We start from the raw sequence: 6,000 nt of genomic DNA, 5'->3' as shown, positions 1-6,000 counted from the left end.
TGATGCAAGAAACACAAGCATGAACTCTGAAATTCATCTATGGTCAGAAGAGTTGATGTACAAAGGGCTAAAATTCAGAAATTGGGGAACAAACCAAAACACAGAAAGCTGAACGCCTCCATCAGTAACTGTCACCAGCAAGTAGCATGAGAACTAGATTTTAGAGAAAATGTGAGAAAACCACAAGTTTGGTGATCGGCGTTTTAGGTCTGTGTTAGCTCAGCTACATACATGATCTATATGAGCACATTAGCGGTGAACATGCTCGCTGTTTACTAAGTTATGTTAAATAAATAAATGTTAAATTGTTAAATAAAAGGTTTTGTTGTGTCAAACATAATTAGGCTTCTAGGGCCTGAGAACAAACTGACAGGACAACTTTCCAGTTCTTCACCACATACAAGGAGGTGTGAGTACAAGAATGACCTCATGCATCACATTCAGCTCAGAGCTAGTGTGTTTATAGCAGATAAAATGTGTCAAACTGTGAAAGATGTGCTTCAGGTTTTTCTTTGTTTTATGCAATGATTCTGAAGAGCTCATAAAGTGACTGAAGTATAATACAATGTGCATTATGTGTTTTCACAGTTAGTGAATGTACAACAGGATGGCCAATATTTAGTTTTTTCTGAAACATTATGTGAGGACAAGTCATCAAAGAGATGAAATTGTGCAAATATGAAGATATTTTCTACTTTGCTTTATGCCTTGAACTCAGTTTATAACTGTCTGTAACTTCCTTCATGTTTTCTTGTCAGTCAGGAGTAAAAACAGTATGATGTGCAGAAAGCAGCACCTGTACTGATGCAACAAAGCAGTTTCCCCACTGAGGGACTAATAAAGGTTTTCTTATTCTTATTCTATTATTAACAACAGAATAATGTCTGTCGTTATTGTGTATCCAGTCTTCTATCAAAATAGATGTTTTGTCTTTGTTATAAATTCTGGTAAATACACATCTCTTTATGGATTCTGAGAAAAACATGATGCAGGATTTTTGTAATGAGAAATAATTTTTTTAACCACTAACAGAGTGGATTGTTCTGTGATATTAATGAATGTTACATCATTGCTGCTCCATCACCAATTTTTTCTGATGTAACTTCTGAATAAATCGTCTCATCAGCTGCAGGAGCTGATTTTCCTGTAAATAATGAGATTATTAGTTAGTTTAGAGTTTGCAATAACATCTAATTTTAAACTGATTTCTCTGGTAAAATCTTAAATGTATGTTGAAAACACAAGAGAAAACAAGTTCTTCATTATAAAAATGAGTTGGATGTTGCAGTGATTGTTCAGTAATATGAATATCTGTCTTGGACAAAGGCTGAACAACAGGTACAGGTTACAACAGGTGCAGCAGCAGGTGGGCGGAGACTTTACTTGCTTTTGTTTTTCCTGTGCACCTGTGCATACAGCATACTGACATCTAAAACAAAGCCACATGTCACATTTAAGTTTTTTAACTCATATATAATCTCATCGAGGGTGTTCTTCACACACAATACAACCTGATGAAACTTGACTAGTTGAACCTTTTTAAATGGTAATGCTTCAGTCTGAGTTTTAAAATAAACATATGGCATCTAAACCATTTACACTGAGATCATCTGAAGTACAACAAAACTAAAAATGTCTGATCTTTGGTGAGAAGAGTTAAACTGCAGGAAAAAGAAAACAAAGCAACATTCTGAACACGTGAAACTTCACATGTTGAACTTAATTAGAACAAATGATTAAAAAAGTCAGAGGTGGGAGTGTGATATGTGTCATGTGACTGTCACAGAACAAATACAGTAAAATATTTTATTATTAGAACTAAAATAAATTATTAAAGCTGCAACAATTTTTAGTGATCTGAACTCATCATGTATCTTAATGTTTTAAATTAAAAGAAACAATTATTCATTTTTGGTTTTTATTATTATATTTTGCAAATATGAAAAACACAACAACACACACGTAAAAAGTAAAAAAAAAACTATTTTGCATTTTTTCTGCTAAAAACAAAGTTTGAAGTTATCATAAAATGAATCATGAAAAAATATATTAAAACATTTAAACGTCATCCAGGTTATAGAGAAAAAAAAATAACGGAATCGTAAAATTTCATATAATTTGTCAAAAAAATATATATTTTAAAAAATTTAAAGCTACAATGCAGATATAACAAAGTATATTTTACTTTTATCTTTTGCTCCATTTACACATTAAAATGTCACTAAGTGCCTAAATGATAAACAATGAGCAGCTTGAGCTCTGAGCTTAAATAAAGAGGATAAATAAAATGTTGCATCATCAAAACAGAAGCTACTGAACATGTCTGATATTTGGATAACAGAGTTACAAACAGCAGTTTCATACAATGATTCTCTTTGCTGCTTCGCTTCTCTTCACAGACTAAGAACCACAGAAGAAGAACAAATGAGGTTATCTAAGACGTCTGCATGTTACTGAGTTTTCTTCAGTCTTGCGTTTTCCTGAATAAAGCAGCACAGCATGCAGCCTACATGGCAGCATTGTTATCCAGAGCTGCTCCTAATCCGACCTCAGAATAAACTGCTGCATCACCTGCTGCAGGACTCCATTTTCCTGTGAACGGAGATTATCTGAGTCACATATTTGCCTGTAAAATCATCTTTAAGACTTAAAGTGAACTTAATATAATTTCTTTATATAAAATGAATAATAATGTATAAAATGTTTTATTGTCCTTCACCAGTTACCTGCAGACTGTTAGTTAATACATGCAACATGTCAAATAAGGAGGATTTTTAAAAGGTACAATTTTAAGATTATTTGATGAATTACATGCTGTGAACGACTCAAAATAAACAGCTGATGTGATGACATGATGACACGTTTCAGTCCAAACACTGACTGTACCTGCAGTTCTTGTCTTCACTTCAGAGTAAACACAACTCTCCTCTGGTTCATGATGCCTCCCTGTTAACACACTCACATTCATCCACTAAAACACACAAAGCTCAAAACCTTCAGAGCTGTTTTTCCTCCTTTAAACAGTGTGTGTGTTGGTGTAACTCACTCTTTTTCCCAAATTGTTTCAGTTCAATAAGAGAGTATGTGACATCTCTGGATTCATCTGCATCTGAAACATTTCATAATTCCACATCAGTCACTTGTTACAAGTTTTCTGAAATCACATCATTTTACATTTTATTTCCTTGTCAGTGGGTTTGATCGACTCATAGAGACAAACATCATCTACTGGAAATAAAAGAGAAAAAGAGAAGATAATGGTTATTCCATGGTTGGAACAAACATGGAATATTCTATAAAAATATGTTTTTTTGAACGTTTTAATTTTATTTATTTGTTTATTCTTATTCTAATCAGATCATCGATTTTAAAGGTTAATAAAAAGTTAGTAAAATAAAAAGTGTAAGTCCTGACCGTGGAGAGGAGAGCTGTATTGGTTAGTTTCATTCTGGTTGACTCCAGGATGTGAACTGGAGCTCTGACTGCTGCTCTGTGACTGGATCCACCTAAAACATCATAAATACACAATGTTTAACACAGAAAAGTTAAATAATGAGGATTTATGTTGGAGATGGGGTTAAATGAAAGAATGATGTACAGACCTGATGCAGCATAAATCTGTTAAAAAGACATTAGTTGTTAAAAGACTTTGTAGGTCATTTTGTTCTACTGCTGGTTTGTTGTATAACATCAGAATAACTCTGAATATTTGGTTTATTAAAGAGTAAAAAAGGTCTCACCCTTGGACCGTTGCAGAGACACAACAAGAGCAGGAAAATCAATAATATGATTCCAATAACTGATCCAACCATCAACAGCTACAGGAAATGAAGAGCTTTCAGGTCTGGACACAGCTGGAAACACAACAGAAAGTAATAATGTTATTTATATGAAGGGTTCAGAACATAATTCTCTCAGTGTTTCCAGAAAAATAAATGTGATTTCAAGCTTGAACACAATGAAAAAAAATCCAGATCTACAGTAAAAACTCATCAACAAACCTTTTGTTTCTCCTGCTTTGAGCAGAAAAATGATTTACAAAGTAAAATGTATGATAATTTAATCCTGCTCACCTGTAACTGACATCCAGCTCTGTTGTGACGTCTTTCCTACATGTTGACACTTGTAGAAACCTTCATCTGACTGTGACACTGCAGAGATGTTCAGCTCCTCTGTGCCATCATGTTGGAGAAGTTTGTCATTGTGATAGAAAGAAACACTGGAAAGTGTGTTTTGTTCTCTCAGTCTGCAGCTCAGACTGACAGAAGCTCCCTCAGTCACAGGATGGACGGGGCTCACCAGGATGACGCCATCATCATCATCTGTAAAGAAAAGTCAGTGGATATTAAGTTCAGTCAAATCAAATCTTATTTAAAAAACACTTTTTACACACACACACACACACACACACACACACACACACACACACACACACACACACACACACACACACCACACACACACACACACACACACACACACACAAACACACACTCATGCCCAAAGTATTGTAAAGCCTGACAGCAGCAGGCAGGAATGAGCTCCTGTATAGTTCCTTCAGACAGAGAGGTTGGAGGAATCTGCTGCTGAAGCTGCTGTTCAACCTGTCCAGTGAGTCATGGAGGGGGGAGGACACATTCAGAGACTTTTCTCTGAAAACTGTTACTGTGGAAGTTTTTGCTGTGATGTTGATGTGATGTTTAGTTCAGTCAGAGATTAGAAGTCAGAGTGTGACTTGTTAGATCTAGACTGGATGGAAACATCATTCTTGTCAATATATTGTTGATAAAACTTGACAAAAATCTAAAATCTACTTTGAGCTCAGTTTTCTGTAAACAGATCAGCTCTGTTCCACTACAAATGATCCCAATGAACAAGTTTTACATAGTTCCAGATATGACTTCTTTTTGTGGCATTTAGTGATTATTTAACTAAAACATGTGATAATGACCATCTTAAGGAACATTTTGATGTCACAAATATTGAGAAATTCATCAGGAAGAAGAAATATTTATTGTTCTATAGTTTTGTGAAGAGATGAAGTGAATGAAGTAAAACCTACAGTCAAGAGTTTGATGCTGCTTTGTGGTGATGGAAGAGAGAGTAGTTTATTTAAAGAATGGATTTATATTTAATCTGCTGAACACAGAAGGAATTAATCTAGCAATAATAAACACAAAATCATAGGATGTAATCACGAGACAAACACTGAAAATCCATTTCTATATGGAAATGACATTAATGATAAGTGATACTTAAAAATGAAAACAAAGCATCATAACATACTCTGTACAGTGATGTTGACTGTGTTGCTGAACTCTCCTGATCCAGACTCACACCAGTAAACTCCACTGTGGTTCATGTTCATGTTACATGAGGATCCAGTCATTCTCCCCCAGGAGGAGCAGCGTGACAGATGATGTGTTTCTGTAAACCTCATCACTCTCCACTCAGCAGAGTTTCCTCCACAGTTCAGTGAAACAGAGTCAGATGTGAAGTGTTGAACTCTGTCAGGATTCACTGTGAGAGACGCTGCTGGATGAACATCTGAAAAACAAACATGATGAAAGGTCAAACTTTGTAAAAAAATACTCTGCAGTAAGCTTAAAAAAAACTGAAAATAATTTTTAATTTTGATAAATTCTTCAGAGTGAAAATATTAAATGCTGTTAGTGGATAAGATGTTTGGAATAAGCATGAACGGATGATTGTAAAACCTTAAAAGTGCAGAACCAGAGATACCAGTAGGCAAGGTCAGGGTTAATGGAGACAGAAAGCAATAAACAGACATTCAAACTGACCTTCAGACCAGACAAATGTGGGTTGACTGTGATCAGTGGAATAAACACGGTCCACTCTTTCAGCTCTACACACATATCCTGCTGTGTGTGTTTGTCCATGAACAATGGTGGAACTACCATGTCAGTCCCGTTGGAGGCTACCCAGGCAGCAGCTCATAGCTGTGAGAGATATACTGGTGTTAACAGATCAGGAACAGCT

The 6,000-nt window shown here is 35.3% G+C and overlaps 1 protein-coding gene and 1 long non-coding RNA gene across 3 annotated transcripts in view; one reads left to right on the top strand and one right to left on the bottom strand.

The window, feature by feature from the left end:
* LOC121639980 (titin-like) overlaps positions 1 to 6,000 on the top strand; it is a 618,411-nt gene that overhangs the window by 243,546 nt on the left and 368,865 nt on the right. The window lies entirely within an intron of this gene.
* LOC121640108 lies at positions 2,777 to 3,658 on the bottom strand. Of its 2 annotated transcripts, none has more exons than XR_006010362.1 (3): positions 3,603 to 3,658; positions 3,415 to 3,506; positions 2,777 to 3,109 (listed from the first exon to the last, which is right to left on the bottom strand). It is a non-coding gene; the product is annotated as an uncharacterized LOC121640108 (long non-coding RNA). The 2 variants fall into 2 exon arrangements; XR_006010363.1 differs by having other exon boundaries at positions 2,911 to 2,946; positions 3,047 to 3,109; positions 3,415 to 3,612.

This window comes from Melanotaenia boesemani, chromosome 5 (genome assembly GCF_017639745.1).
Source record: "Melanotaenia boesemani isolate fMelBoe1 chromosome 5, fMelBoe1.pri, whole genome shotgun sequence".
NCBI classification, from domain to species: domain Eukaryota; kingdom Metazoa; phylum Chordata; class Actinopteri; order Atheriniformes; family Melanotaeniidae; genus Melanotaenia; species Melanotaenia boesemani.
The sequence above is the reverse complement of the archived record's forward strand: the minus strand, read 5'-3'. Positions and strand labels throughout refer to the sequence as shown.